Source organism: Bos grunniens, chromosome 26 (assembly GCF_055505025.1).
Source record: "Bos grunniens cultivar Pamir isolate PY7600 chromosome 26, Bosgru_T2T1.0, whole genome shotgun sequence".
NCBI lineage: Eukaryota > Metazoa > Chordata > Mammalia > Artiodactyla > Bovidae > Bos > Bos grunniens.
Window position 1 is genome coordinate 14,302,173 of NC_141190.1, and position 16,790 is coordinate 14,318,962.

At 39.1% G+C, this 16,790-nt stretch overlaps 1 protein-coding gene across 5 annotated transcripts in view; it reads right to left on the reverse strand.

Moving 5' to 3' along the window:
• The window catches only part of IDE (insulin degrading enzyme), a 93,757-nt gene that overhangs the window by 63,131 nt on the left and 13,836 nt on the right, over positions 1-16,790 (reverse strand). For 2 of the 5 annotated variants that reach the window (XM_086378596.1, XM_086378595.1), the window contains exon 2: positions 5,985-6,163. The exons of the other annotated variants lie outside the window; for them this stretch is intronic. The gene's annotated coding sequence lies outside the window, so the exon portion shown is untranslated. The remainder of the gene's footprint in view (positions 1-5,984; positions 6,164-16,790) is intronic. 5 annotated transcript variants of the gene reach the window in all.

The following is a 16,790-nucleotide window of genomic DNA, read 5'->3' on the forward strand; positions in this document are numbered from 1 at the left end:
ACATATAAATGAAATCATATGGTATCTGTCTTTCTCTGACTTATTTCACTTAGCATAATACACCTGTAGGCCCATCCATGCTGCACACACCTCACACACATACACACACAGGAATATTACTCAGCCATGAAAAATAATGAAACCTTGCCATTTGCCATTCATCCATCAAACACTTAGGTTACTTCCATATCTTAGTTACTAAAATAATGCCACAACGAACATAGGACTGCCAATATTTTTCAAATCAGTGTTCTCACACTCTTTAGATAAATACCCAGAATCTGCTAGACTGCATGGTAGTTCTACTTTTAATTTTTTTGAGACACTTCCATGCTCTTCCTCGTAGTGCATGCTCCAATTTATAGCCCACCAAAGGATTCCCTTTTCTCCACATCTTCACCAACATTTGTTTGTTGTTGTTTTTTGCTCACATTTCTTTGTACCTGTCTTATGATGATTGGCACTTCTTACATTGATTCATTAGTATTTCTTATTTCATGGTTTCACATCTCAAGATTCAGTTATAAATTCATATTCCAAAAGTTACACTAAGATCCAAATATAAAATGAACAATTCTAGCTTTCAATGCAGAAAAAAAAAGTTCGAATTGCTTTTTTAACTTACAGTAACAATGGTTCTTATTTTCTTTATACAGTACTATACAATGGGCTTCCCAGGTGGTGCTAGTGGTAAAGAACTTGCCTGCCAGTGCAGGAGACATGAGAGACTTGGGTTCCATCCCTGGGTCGGGAAGATCCCCTGGAGAAGGGAATGGCAACCCACTCCAGTATTCTTGCCTGGAGAATCCCATAGACAGAGGAGCCTAGAGGGCTACAGTCTACAGGGTTGCAAAGAGTTGGACACGACCGAAGCAGCTCAGCACGCACACTGTAAAGTACACAAAAGCAAAACCACTTGTAGAGGATACAAGCATGTGACAGTGTAAACCAGACCTGTGAACTAACTTACGTGATTGTATATGCGAATGCACGTTCACATCTTTGAAAGTTGGAAACTTAACTAAATGTTCGTATGTAGGGGACTTACTGTAATGTCTTTTTTTTTGTCTTTTGTAACAGTCTTTGTTTCAAAACCTATTTTGTCTACTGTAAGTTTTGCTAATCCAGCTTTCTTACATTTCTATTTGCATAAAATTTTTCCATCCCTTCACTTTCAGTCTGTGTATATAAATCTGAAGTGAGTCTCTTGCAGGCAGCATATAAATGGGGTCTTTTTTTATATCCACTTAGCCATCCTATGTCTTTTGATTAGAGCATTTAGTTCATTTACATTTAAAGCAATTATTTTTAGCAATATACTTATTGCCATTTTGTTAACTGTTTTCTGGTTGTTTTTGTAATTCTTCTCTGTTCCTTTCTTATTCTCATATTCCTTTCCCTTGTGATTTAATGACTTTCTTTAGGGTTATGTTTGTATTCCTTTCTCTTTATTTTTTGTGTATCTATTATACTATAGGTTTTTGTTTGTGGCTACCATGGGGTTCAGTTCAGTTCAGTCGTAGTATATAACAGATCTGAAAATCTGTCTTGCTAGTCCTTAGGTCATTCTCAAAGATAGTTGTTCCACATGTAGTTGCAGTTTTGGTGTGTCCATGGGAGGAGGTGTGCTCAAGATATACCTACTCTGCCATTTGATCCAGACTCTAGAGGAAACATTTTATAGCCATAGAGTATAATCATTCGTCTCCTCCATCTTAACCATCATTCTTTCAGATAAATGATAAAAGTATTGCTTTTGTTGAGCCGTATTTGTACCTAGAACACATCAATGGGGATTTGTGACAGGATTGGGCCATAAGTTGATTACTGTGCTGACCTAGAAGAGTTTTAAAATACCAATAACTGCTTTCCAACATACTTCAGGGGTATCTATGAGAGTAAGTGAGGTGATAAATTGAGAAAGTATTATTATTGGGTCAACCAAAACCCTGCTCAAACTTATGATATTCAAAGACAGGGTAGATCTGGAACTCACGGGTCTGATACTCACTTGCTCAGAACCTAGGGAGCAACACTACTGAGGGAAAAACCCTCTGAAGGCCTAATAAAAAGAAGAGACCTGGGTTGTCTTATGAAGGCAGCAAAAGTAAACACACAAAAACGAACGAAAAGCTGGAAGGACCCCAAGAAATTTCTGTAATCTGGTGAAGAGTTGAATGCCACAGTAGGAACAGTTCAATGATCGTAACAGACATGTTAGATGATTTCTCTTACAAAGAACTTCCCTTTCGCTGCTAGTCCTCTCCTTTCTTCTAGACGAAGGCTGGAGTTACAGTGATGGGAAGGGACCCACCCCTTCTCTGCACCCACAAGTTCGTATGAGTGCAGTGAAGGGGTTTTCCAAATTTGCAATATGTACGTTTTTGAGACTAAGAATAAACACTATTTTTGTCTATGCTGGGGACTGCTTAAGAGACCAAAATTGAGCAGGTCAAAATACAAATCAGATGAAGCAAAAAAATTTTCCAAAACTACAGAGGAAAAAAATGATCCTGTGCTAACATATTTGCTTTTCACCTGGAACACAAAAGAAATGGATCTAACTGCCCCTTAACAACTGACAGACATCCAGATTTAAAGGTAAATCAGGCCTTCCCTGTTTGTCTAGTGGTTAAGGATCCACCTGCTAATGCAAGGGACTTGGGTTCCATCCCTGGTCCGGGAAGATCCCATGTGCCTTGGGGCAGCTAAGCCTGTGTGCCACAACTACTGTGCCCACGTTCTAGAGACTGTGCTCCACAACAAGGGAAGCCCAGCTAGAGAGTGGCCCCCACTCTCTGCAACTAGAGAAATCCTGCTCGTGGCAACAAAGAACCTGTGAGCCACAACATGACCCAGCACAGCCAAAACTAAATTAAAAAAATAAAATTTCTAAAAAAATTATAAAGGTAAAGCAAAGGGGACATAAACAGGCATGCAACTAATTTTGGATAAAATTTCTTCTTTTTTTTTTTTTGGCATTAGAAATCTCTGGAGATTAAGGAAGGGAAAATCCAGTTTGCTTTTATCAGAATATCTTTCTCTATGAAATCATCAGTAACTAGTCTTCTGGGTAACAACTAATAAACCAAAGAGGTTCACTCTTATTAAGAATGTCCCCTAACCTATGGTATAGCACAGGGAACTAAGTGCTTTGTAACAACCTATATGGGAAAAGGATCTGAAAAAGAATAGATATATGTATGTGTATAACTGAATCACTGCTGTATACCTGAAACTAACACAACACTGCAAATCAACTATGCTGCTGCTGCTAAGTCACTTCAGTCGTGTCCGACTCTGTGCGACCCCATAGACGGCAGCCCACCAGGCTCCCCCGTCCCTGGGATTCTCCAGAGAAGAACACTGGAGTGGGCTGCCATTTCCTTCTCCAATGCATGAAAGTGAAAAGTGAAAGTGAAGTTGCTCAGTCGTGTCCGACCCTTAGCATGGACTGCAGCCCACCAGGCTCCTTCGTCCATGGGATTTTCCATGCAAGAGTACTGGAGTGGGGTGCCATTGCCGTCTCCACAAATCAACTATACTCCAATATAAAAAATGTTTTAAAGTCTCCTAGATCTTCTATTTGGAATTCTGGAGCTCAATACTATACATCATCAGCTCAGTTCAGTTTAGTCACTCAGTCATGTCTGACTCTTTGCAACCCCATGGACTTCAGCACACCAGGCTTTCCTGTCTACCACCAATTCCCAGAGCCTACTCAAACTCATGTCCATCATGTGGTGATGCCATCTACCATCTCATTCTCTGTCGTCCCCTTCTCCTCCCACCTTCAATCTTTCCCAGCATCAGGGTCTTTTTCAATGGGTCAGTTCTTCGTGTGAGGTGGCCCAAGTATTGGAGTTTCAGCTTCAGCATCAATCTTTCCAATGAATATTCAGGACTGATTTCCTTTAGGATTGACAGGTTGGATCTCCTTGCAGTCCAAGGGACTTTCAAGAGTCTTCTCCAACACCACAGTTCAAAAGCATCAATTCTTCGTCACTCAGCTTTCTTTACATTCCAACTCTCACATCCATACATGACTACCGGAAAAACCATAGCTTTGACTAGATGAACCTTTGTTGGCAAAGTAATGTCTCTGCTTTTTCACATGCTGTCTAGGCTGGTCATAGCTTTTGTTCCAAGGAGAAAACGTCTTTTAATTTCATGGCTGCAGTCACCATCTACAGTGATTTTGTAGCCCCCCAAAATAAAGTCTCTCACTGTTTCCATTGTTTCCCCATCTACTTGCCATGAAGTGATGGGACTCGATGCATGATCTTAGTTTTCTGAATGTTGAGTTTTAAGCCAACTTTTTCACTCTCCTCTTTCACTTTATATATAAAAATATAATACTGATTAATACTCAGCCATTAAAAAGAATACATTTGAATCAATTCTAATGAGGTGGATGAAACTGGAGCCTATTATACAGAGTGAAGTAAGCCAGAAAGAAAAACACCAATACAGTATACTAATGCATATATATGGAATTTAGAAAGAAGGTAACTATAATCCTGTATGCGAGACAGCAAAAGAGACACAGATGTATTGAACAGTCTTTTGGACTCTGTGGGAGAGAGCGAGGGCAGGATGATATGGGAGAATGGCACTGAAATATGTAAATTATCATATGTGAAATGAATCACCAGTCCAGGTTTGATGCATGATACAGGGTGCTCAGGGCTGGTGCACTGGGATGACCCAGAGGGATGGGATGGGGAGGGAGATGGGAAGGGGGTTCAGGATGGGGAACACATGTACACTCATGGTGGATTCAAGTCAATGTATGGCAAAACCAATACAATATTGTAAAGTAAAATTAATTAATTAAAAAATATATAATACTGATTTTTTTAAAGTACTTTATAGTATTAATAATCTTGCCATATTTTACAGTAAAAAGTAGTTTCTTTAAAAACAAAACATAAAATATAATACGAACATTTTGGAGTCATAAAGCCACCATGAAAAATTCAAAAGCAATTTGGAAGTGAAAAGGTATAATATTATATATGTAATATATTATATTTATATTAGATTATCTATTACATATAGTATATCATATTATATATTATATTGTATATTTATATTATATATTATATTACATATATAATAGTAACATATATATTACATATATTATACAATATAAACACATTATATATTACATATATTATACAGTATTAACATATTATATATTACATATATTATATCATATTAACATATTATATACTACATAATAATATTAAATAACTCCTTTCTATTTCATTAGCCATAAGCTATTTAAATTCAATACCAAAGACAAATTAAAATGTCTAAATGTAAAGTCTTTAAAAATGGTTTTGTGTTGTTAAAAGAAATTCTCAGGGTAAAAAAAATGTTCTATCTAGAGCCTCCAAAGAGGGTCACAACAATAATAATCCTGGTTAAGGTATTTCCCAAAAGACAATCTGTTTGGACTGCAGCAAATACCTCTGGTTCACAGCTGGCTTCAAAAACTTCAATTTGGGTTCAACATACATTACAACCTCAAAAATGTGTTCCAACCTAGCAGCAACATTAAGATTAAATAAGCCCTGAGGCAACCTCCATTAAGACCCCCAGCCAAAAGGACAGCATTAAAAGGCAACAGTAAAAAAAGCTCCACATGCACCACAGAGAAGGCCTAAGCTCCTTCCTATAAGGCCCCACCAGGAGGAGGAAGAGGGGGAATTCCAGGAGCAAAAACCAAAGCCTATTCATTTTGGTTTCACTGCCACCGCTTACACCCAAATCCCTCTACTGTGCTAGTCCCAGCTAGTTAGGTTTAGGGGAACCAAGGGTCACAAATGATTAAAATGCAATGATGAGGGTGATAAATAAGCTCTAAAACTTTGTCCAATCCGCAGCCATGGTTAGGAAATGAAATACAAGTTACTTTGGTAGGAAAAATTGTCTTATTCTGTAGGAGGTGAAAATTTCATCATAATTGAGATACCCACCCTCAATTATATGCTACATTCTGTACTTTTCTCAGGGTTTAATTTCTCTTGTCCAGATTTTCATTTTGTTAGAGGGGGAAAAAAGTGATCAGAGTCCATCCCAGGCACATACATAACTCATTTGGACACTGAAACTATGCCTGTTTAATACTCCTGGTGTGGAAGAGGTGGAGTTTTTTCTGTAAATCAAAAATAAAAATTAATCCAACTACTTTTCAACATCTGTACATGAGATCAACAGAGCTATAAATTTCTAAGCTGGCAATGCTCCCAAGTCAAATATCTGACTTCTTGAGGAAGTTACACTCAAAAGAAACAGTAGCAATGTTTTCAAACAAGCCCCATCCCCAGCAATCCATATTCAATCGACACAATCTGCCTTTTACCTATAGCATTTCTATCAATATGTCTTACAATAATTTGATCCTCACCTTCTGGAGAACTAAAGGAAATGATCAGGAACTCCTCCTCTGATGATGAATTCCTCAACAGCTTGCCTGTCTCTGTATTTATACTCAGGAGGTCACATGTCTACCCATTTCAGCTCCCTCATTAGCATTTTATTTATTGCAAATGTTCTCCAATACGCATCAGAGAGCAAACAAGCAAGTATCGACATTTAGATAAGCTAGTGCTAACTCAAATGCTTTTCCAGACATCTATTTGATATTTTTAACCTGTCAAAGTCAAAATCTTGGGAGTAGTAAAATTACCTTCAATTTTAGAGACATTGTCTTACAACTTCATAATAAGGCACAGAATTGTCAGTGTTTTGCATTCTGATAAACTGGAGATGGACAGATGTTTAATAATTATAGCATATCTAGCAATTCTGTTTAGAATTTAAAACAATGACTAAAATTACAGATGGTAAAAGCTGGAAAAGCCATTAAATGGTGTCTAGTTTTCTGTAGTTCTTGAACTGGCAGCACTAGCTCTTCTTGGGTGCTTGTTAAAGTGCAAAATTTTGGAAACCACCAGAGACCTACTGAGCCAGAATCTGCATCTTAACAAGACAAAAAGATGAGCCACTTGTAAGGAAATTGAAGATCACTTGTCCAAGATCATAGGGCAAAAAGTTACAACTAGGACTTAGCTCTTAACTCCCAGTCCTCTCCCACCTCAGTGGCCTGACGTCCAAACAGTTAAGGTCCAGACATCACACCATATATGCTGGCTACAAAGATGATACCAGAGCCCTTGCTCTAAAGGAACCCAGATTTATGACAAAGATGAAAACAAGTCATTATTTTTTTAGTGTGGACTAAGTTATCCCCAGGCACTATGGGAATAATAAAAGGGGCATCTAACCCTTTCTAGGATGGAAGACAGGAAAGAGAGGAGGTGAGTAGAAGCATGCCAAATAAGAGGAACAGAATACCTGAGCAAGACAATGGTGCTGAAGAAAAAATGTGAGGCATTCAACAACTGTTGATGTTAACAGAACTATAATCAGGACTTCCACTGCAAGATCATGGACTATTATGTAGTCCTAAATTGCAGGTTTGCAAAAAATAAATTCCCAAATATAATAGATCAATTAAAAATCCCTATACCAAAAGAAAAACTTTTATGCAAATAATCTTTTATTCAAATGACCCTTTAAAGCCTTTTCTCTCATATCTCTATGTGTTTCACAGCCAATTTAATAGAAGATTGAGCAATTTTACTTTGCTGTTTGCTCCCTACCCAGTCCCATAGACCCAGACATATTTAAAATTAGACCTGATCCATTTCTAACTTCTAAATGGATGACCTATAAACCTGAACAAGTAAATGATTGGGCTAATAGATTATAAATCAAAACCTCCCTTCTGTGGAATCCATCCACCCACTCCCAAAACCATAGGCAGAAATGAAGCTTACCTTTGGCTCTCCTGAATGTGGAGGAGGTGCCCAGAGAGATGATGTCTGGAATCAGAACCATCCCACAAACACCCTTTCTTCCCCATTCAAGGCAGAGGTTAGTAACACAGAATTTCAAGCCAGTGATGGTATGAGTCTTTGATGTCTCACTATAAGACCACATATCCCCCCAACACTATTCATGTTACTTGATATAAAAAATAAAGTCTCAGGGAACCATCCATGGCTCTTCAGTTACAGGACCAGTGTATCTTACTTCATGCATCTGAGAGATCATAAACCTGGGTATAAACTAAAATCCTGTTAATGAATCTTCAGTTTTGTTCACTTCAGTCGCTCAGTCACGTCTGACTCTGCAACCCCATGAACTCAACACTCAGGGCTTCCCTGTTCATCACCAGCTTCCAGAGCTTACTCAAACTCATGTCCATGGAGTTGGTGGTGCCATCCAACCATCTCATCCTCTGTCATCCCCTTCTCCCCCCGCCTTCAATCTTTCCCAGCATCCCAGTCTTTTCCAGTGAGTCAGCTCTTTGCATCAGGTGGCCAAAGTACTGTAGCTTCATTCAGCATGAGCATCAGTCCATCCAGTGAACATTCAGGGTTGATTTCCTTTAGGATTGACTGGTTTGATCTCCTTGCAGTCCAAGAGACTCTCAAGAGTCTTCTCCAGCACCACAATTTGAAAGTATCGATTCTTCAGTGCTCAGCCTTCTGTATGGTCCAACTCCCACATCTGTACATGACTACTAGAAAATGACTATATGGACCTTTGTGAGCAAAGTGATGTCTCTGCTTTTTAATACATGGTGTTTAGGTTTGTCATACCTTTCCTTACAAGGAGCAAGTTTTGATACATACATATCAATGGTTGTTCATTCCAAAAGTGACAAGCTAATAGAGAGTTTATGAAGGTTTAAGCAAATGAACAAAACCTCCATTTAATACCTCTTGCCACAGTGAACTACAGGTTTCTTACAGTTGTAGTTTGGGGACCTAGGGTGTTACAAGTATCCTTCTTTCAACAGGTAGCTTTCACGTTGTTAGAAAATGTGAGATAGATGCCACTGTACAAAACTAATCCTAACAACCACTCACATTTTATAAGTGTTATATGCTTTATAAACTGCTCATTGAATCTTTCCTTTCTCCCTAAGTGGCAGATCACAGCAGCTGTGCACGGCCTTTCTCTTCGATCCCAGATGAGGAAACAAAAGCTCAGTGATTAAGTGACTTGCCCAAGGGGATTCACACAATTGATTTGTGGCAAAGTTGGAACTATAAAGAGGGAGTGTGGGAAGGGGAGGAGCAGACGGTGGTGCTTAAGGAAATCCTAAGGAGTTTTCTTGCCCAGCTCCCAGTTACCACCCACTCAGCCCCTCCCTGACCCTATTCTCCTCCCTTAAAATCCAAATAATAAAAACAAGGAAATAAAAATTAAAACAGATCAAAATAATGCTTTAAGGAAAATTTTCAGTTTTTCACTCATTCTTCCCTGTATAAAACAGAGATAGGTAGTGGTGGGAGCCTGAAAGAATGTTTCCAATCTGTCAAAGTGGTCTCTGGGCTGAGAACCATGTTATCTGCTTTGCTAATGAAAAATAAAATGGAAGATGTATGGTAGGCTTAAATGTACAGCAGGTTTAAAGAGAGCTGTCTCTCTGAATAGAATTGTCTCATGGATGAAAGGGAATATGAAGATAATATTACAGTAGATGTGGTAAGGTTATGGGTAACTTATTTTTCAGAAGCATACATTCAGCCATGGGAATAGGGGGAAAAAAGGAGAAAATCATGTAATCATCTCGGTAGAAGCAGAAAAAGTATTCAATAGCCATCATGAATTTTTTTTTAAATGTCAGCAAACTAGAAATAGAAGAGAATCCCTTCATCTTAAAAAAAAAAATCAAGAAAAACTACAGTAATTATCATACTCAATGGTAAAATAATGTATTCATTTTCCATCCCTACAATAAGACGCCACTATCACCTCATCTATTAAACACTGTACCAGTAATTATGACCAGTCTGATAATGCAAGGGGGGAAAAAAAGATGAGAAAGGAAGGGGCAAAAAAACTAACATTACAGGTGACATGGTTGAGCACACAGAAAATCCCAAGAACCTACTGACAGTTTCCATTTCTGGGTAGGATATTATAGGTCACGGCAAACTGATTCAGCTTCAGTAACTACAAAAAGCCACAAAAACTACAAAACCATATTTCCAAAGATGTTAGAGAGTTGTGGAAGCAGAGAGGATTGGCTGAACTGCAGTTCCAGAGGCGAGGGCCCTCTGAGGTAAGCAGAGCATCCTCACCTTTCTTCTCTGGAGGTATTTGCTAATTCTGAGGACAGTCTAAAGATCATGCTTGACTCAAGAAGGACTCTACTTGGGGAAGAGAAACAAACGAGGCTCTGGGATGTGCATGAGCTCGGTTTGATATATTAAAGCTTCAAGATGCCTCAAATTCACAAGCTGATTTTTGCCAGAGGAAATTTTCTAAGATAACACTACATACCAACCAGAATGGCTAAAATGAAAAGAGTTAAAAAATACCAGTGACAGAGAAGTCAGAGGGTAATCCAAACTCTTGTACGCTACCAGTGGGGATGCAAATTGGCACAGCCATTTTCAAAGAATGGTGTAGTATATACTGACAATATGACCTAACAATTCATGTATTCGATATATGCCCCCAAAGAAATGCATGTATATGTTCATGGCAATACTACCTATAAGAGCCAAAACTGGAAAAGATCAAATGTCCATCAGCGATGAACAGATAAACTGTGGTATGTTCACACAATAGCATACAACAGTGAAAACGAATAATCTAGAATGAAGAACAAAAATGTAAGAATAAATCTCACTAATGTAAGGTTGGGCTTCCCGGATGGCACAGTGGTAAAATGTCCACCTGCCAATGCAGGAGACACAGGAGACATGGATTCTATTCCTGGGTCGGGAATATCCTCTGGAGAAGCAAATGGTAACCTACTCCAGTATTGTTGCCTGGAAAATCCCATGGACAGAGGAGCCTGGCAGGTTACATACAGTCCACGGGTTGTAAAGAGTCAGAAACAACTGAGCAACTAGCACACAATGCAAAGTTGAGTGAATTAAGTTAGATGCTAAAGAGTAAATACTTTTTTCTCCCACTTAAAGTGCAAGAAGTAAAATCAAGCTATGCCTTTATGTCAGGATGGTGGCTGCCCTTGAAGGTAAGGGGTAGTGAATAGAAGAAAAAATGAGTGGGGCTTCAGAGATGCTGATCATGTTGGTTATACAGGTATATTCAGTTTGTTAAAATTCATCAAGCTGAACACTTATGATATATTTCTATTAAAAGCTAAAATAGAATTTTTTAAAATATCATAAAACAGTAAAATAAAAGAGAACGGAGATACGTGAATCACTCAAGGCTGGAAAGATTACCAGAAGTCCTCTTGGAAATAGTACCACTTGAGACTGAGAAGTAGCTATCCATATCGAACAGGTGCTAAACTAAGAAGGCCCATAAGAAATAATAGTTCAATTAACATAATAATTACCTAAACCTTCTCAGGTGTGTCCTGAGACAATTATTTCTGTTGATGTCATCTAGGCCACAACAACTAGGAGATCCAGGTAAAGCACAACATCAGTTAACAGAGTCAACAATAAAATATATTAAATTTTTTAACAAATGCTTACTCACTATGTCTGCTTTGAAAGCTAGCTTTTGGTAATTACTTTAGACCCCAGAGAAGATTTAAAAATAAAATTTGACACTCCCAATAATGAGTAGTGACAAACAGTAAGTGCAATCCAAATAAAAGCAAAATGATTAAACTTTGAATAAATAAATTTTATTATCAATAATTTTCAACATTTATACTGAATAACAACTTCAAATGCTGGGTTTGAAGTAGATGGGTTCTTTAATTTAAAACAAACAGAAAAGGATACTGTATAAAGCGAACATTTCTTCAAACTCAGAATTAATCTTACGTATGGATCATCCTCCTCAGAAAAGGACGGACAGCTCAGAGATTCCTACATCTTCTCTAAAGATGAATTCAAATCAGTCAGGAAGAGTTATAACCTGTAACTAACTAATTCTCTCAAGACAGCCCTCCGAGGAAAGCAAACTACAAACACTCACATTCTACAGAGTGGTGTATCTCATGGGGACTCAATTCCACCAAGATGTACACCCTGAATCTGACAGAAAGACAGTCCTGCCTTCTTCAGATAATGCTGGTTCAGAAAGCTCCACCTGTCCTCTGCCTCTGTATGATTCTCTATGCTTATACTGACTCAGTGACCACTTCCAGACAGTGTTCAATAATTATATACCCTCACCTTTACCAAATGACCCCTTTGCTGCTCAGATCCTGGATCTGACTGCACTTTATTGGTCAAACAGGTCTTCCGGGCCTCATCTGGTACTGCCAGTCAAGGGGCATGTGAAATGTTCATGTGGGTGCACTAACTTGACAGAGGCCCCTAAAGCTGCATCAGCCTTGGACAGCCTTTAGAGCTTTTCTCCTGTACAACAGATATAAACAAATGACTCTCAGGCAGTGTCTGGTACACAGTAGACACCCAAAACGGTAACCTTATAATCACCATTATTGTGTTCCTAGGGTGGTAAGAAGCTAATAGACCACCATGTTATTATTAACATTCTTAACAGATGTTCATGCAAATTCCAGTTGTATATTGTCATCTCCCTGACAGCCTGGTAAGAGGATGTCACCTTATAAGACCACCAGAAAAACAGGTAAATAATTATCCCTTTATAATCACTATAGGCGAGCCACTGTTTATAATCAATGGTTCTCAACAGAACCACTTGCTCACCAAGGAGACATCCAGCAATGTGTCATAACTGAATTGTCACAGTGGAAGGGTGCAACTGGCAACTAGTGAACAGAGGCCAGGGATGCTGCTGAGTATTCCACAATGTACAGGACAATGCTCACGTCCAAACTACCCCACCCAAATGTCAACAGTGCTAAGGATGAAAGACCCGAGTTCATAGTTCTGACCTGATCATCCAAAAACAATGTGTAACTGCAACCAATTTAATCCAGGAGACAACCTCATCAAAACACAAAAAACTCTATGCATTAAACTCTCACATACTTATTTTTAAAGGTCTAAATCAGAAAGGGCTTAAATGAAGAGAGGGGGGAAACTGATTATGAAGGAGAAAGAGAGAAGTCTGTAGAAACCTTGTCCTTGAGTGAGCAATCCAGTGTACAAGTAATTCAGTTCAGTCACTCAGTTGTGTCTGACTCTTTGTGAACCCATGGACTGCAGCACGCCAGGCTTCCCTGTCCATCACCAACTCCCAGGGCTTACTCAAACTCATGTCCATCGAGTTGGTGATGCCATCCAGCCATCTCATCCTCTATTATCCCTTTTTCCTCCCACCTTCAATCTTTCCCAGCATCAGGGTCTTTTCCAGTGAGTCAGTTCTTCACATCAGGTGACCAAAGTATTGGAGTTTCAGCTTCAACATCAGTCCTTCCAATGAATATTCAGGACTGATCTCCTTTAGGATGGACTGGTTGGATCTCCTTGCAGTCCAAGGAACTCTCAAGAGTCTTCTCCAACACCACAGTTCAAAAGCATCAATTCTTTGGCGCTCAGCTTTCTTTATAGTCCAACTCTCACATCCATACATGACCACTGGAAAAACCATAGCCTTGACTAGACAGACCTTTGTTGGCAAAGTAACGTCTCTGCTTTTTCATATGCTGTCTAGGTTGGTCATAGCTTTTCTTCCAAGGAGTAAGTGTCTTTTAATTTCATGGCTGCAGTCATCATCTGCAGTGATTTTGGAGCCCCCCAAAAAAGTCTCTCACTGTTCCCATTGTTTCCCCATCTATTTGCTATGAAGTGATGGGACGGGATGCCATGGTCTAGTTTTCTGAATGTTGAGCTTTAAGCCAACTTTTTCACTCTCCTCTTTCACCTTCATCAAGAGGCTTTTTAGTTCTTTGCTTTCTGCCATAAGGGTGGTGTCATCTGCATATCTGATGTTACTGATATCTCTCCCGGCAATCTTGATTCCAGCTTGTGCTTCATCCAGCCCAGCATTTCGCATGATGTACTCTGCACAGAAGTTAAATAAGCAGGGTGACAACATACAGCCTTGACGTACTCCTTTCCCGATTTGAACCCAATGAACACTATGAAAAGGCACAAGTAATAGGATCTGCCTTAAAAGGAGCACAGCCAGGGCACTGGGACAGTCTCTTCCTGATGCTCAGTCAATATTTTACACAGGACAAATTCTTTATGGGAATTATACCTTTAACAAACCCCTTAGATAGACCCCATTATTCACATTATTTGGCTAGGGCCACACAGTTTTTGCCTGGAGAATCCCAGTGATGGGAGAGCCTGGTGGGCTGCCGTCTATGCCGTCTTCAGACACGACTGAAGCGACTTAGCAGCAGCAGTAGCAGCAACACAGTCATTAAATAAAAAAACCAAGATTCAAACCCAAGTCTTTAGACATCAAAACACCATGCTCTTCTCAACCACTCCATTAAGTTAGAACGCTTATGTACTGTGACTAAATCCCTGGAATGATACCCATAGAAACGTTCAGTAAGGTTATCTATGGATGTGCTTAGTCTCAGTCGTGTCCGACTCTGCGACCCCACGGACTGCAGCCTGCCAGGCTCCTCTATCCATGGGGATTCTCCAGGCAAGAATACTGGATTGGATGCCATGCCCTCCTCCAGGGCATCTTCCCAAACCCAGGGATTGAACCATCTCCTGCATTGCAGGTGGATTCTTTACCATCTGCGCTACCAGGGAAGTCCTATCTCTGGATAGTAGACTATTAAGTCGTCTTTATTCTTTGTATTGAATACTTTTCAGCTCAGTAAAGAAAGAATCTTTGAAGAGATAAAACTCTGTGGACTTGAATGGGTTTGCTGTTGATGCTCAGTCGCTAAGTCATGTCTGACCCTTTGTGACCCCATGGACTATAGCCCGGCAGGCTCCCCTGTCCTTCACTATCTCCTTAAGTCTGATCAAATTCATGTCCATTGAATCAGTGATGCTATCTAATCTTATCCTCTGCCGCTCCTTCTCATTTTGCCTTCAATCTTTTCCAGCATCAAGGCCTTTTCCAGTGAGTCGCCTCTTCACATCAGGTAGCCAAAGTATTGGAGCTTCAGCATCAGTCCTTTCAATGAATATTCAGGGTTGACGTCCTGTAGGATTGACTGGTTTGATCCTGCAGCCCAAAGGACTCTCAAGAGTCTTCTCTGGCACCACAACTTGAAAGCATCAATTCTTCAGTTCTCAGCCTTTTATATGGCCCAGCCCTCACATCCACACACGACTACTGGGAAAACCATAGCTTTGACAATATGGACTTTTGTGTGCAAAGTGATGTCTCTGTTTTTTAATACACTGATTCTATTTAGATACAGACTTAAAAAAAGACTTCTCCGTCAAGCCCCATCTAGGTGGCTGCCTACAACTTTGAAATTATAGCCCTGCTGTTGCATTCAAAAATAAAATAAATACATAACACTTGTGCTCTTCATAGCACTGGTTGCATTGTTATTGTCATTAGTTTGTGTGCACTGAACACTTAACTATATGATGAAGACATACACACTACATGCATTTTCTCATCTCACTCTCACCACAAACTTGTGAGATAAATATTATTATTGTCCTCATTCTGCTGCTGAGGAAAAGTGCTTGAATAGGGCAATAATGATTACCAGGTCACACAGAGGTAAATGGCAGAGTCCAGGTCTTGGGGCTCCAGAATCCCAAAAGCAACGCAAGCCAAAGAATAATTATCTGCATTCTCGCCCAGTCCCCAAAGGATCTGTATCAGAATGGACTCTTTCACAATACCATCACCAGTCCATAAAAGCAATGTTCAAATATTCAAGGCTGTTAGGAAAACGAGTGAACCCACATTGTGTTGCCTCAGCAGGCAAAACTAAGTCTAATGGTGGAAGGCCTAAGGACAGTTACCAACGCTTATGTAACTAATGAACAGTTAGAACATGTTCACTCACTGACTAGGTCCTGTTAGAAGTACCTGATCACCAAGTATTAAAATAGAGGCTTGAAAAAATAAATAAATAAACAAAATAAAATAGAGGCTTGAATACTATTCATAATGTGATTCTTAAACTATTTTTAAAAAAATACGCTTTCCTCTACTGAAATATTATAGATACAGAATTCATAAAACAAAATTATTCTGGTTCAAGAGGAGCAGAGAAGTCAAGAGTCCCCGTCTCAGGGACCCTTAGTGGCAGTGATAATATCAAGAATTTCCTCTTGATATTATCAAGAGGGACTTGTCAGAGTACAGTTTACACAATCTCAACATGAATGAATCTTAAAGACGTTATGTTAAGTGAAGCAAACTAGTCACAAAAAGACAAAGACTGTCTGATTCCACTTACATGTGATATAGTTAGAGGCAGAGACAGAAGTCAGAATCATGGTCACCAGGGGCTGAAGGGAAGGGGGAATTGTGAGTTTGTCGGATAGAGTTTCAGTTTGGGAAAATGAAAAAGTTCTGGAGATGGAGGGTTGCGATGATTGCAAACAAAGTAATTACACTGATGTGATACAGTTAGTGCCACTGAACTGCACACTTAAAAATGGTTAAAATGGTAAGTCATAATATATATATTTTGCAATAAAAACAAGCCATTAAATCAATGTGAATGTGCAAAATAGTAATACTAAATAAAATAAAATAAAAATACTAACGAGAGAAACTAGCTGTATAAGAAATTAACATAATTATACTGAAAAGGGTGGGAAAGAAATAAACTAACAACTAATTGGGAAATAGTATTTTGATTGGATACAAATAGAAAGAACTGTATGTAAATGTTATGATATAGTTATCAAAAGTGTTTCCTACAGAGGTATGGGTTAGCAATTATG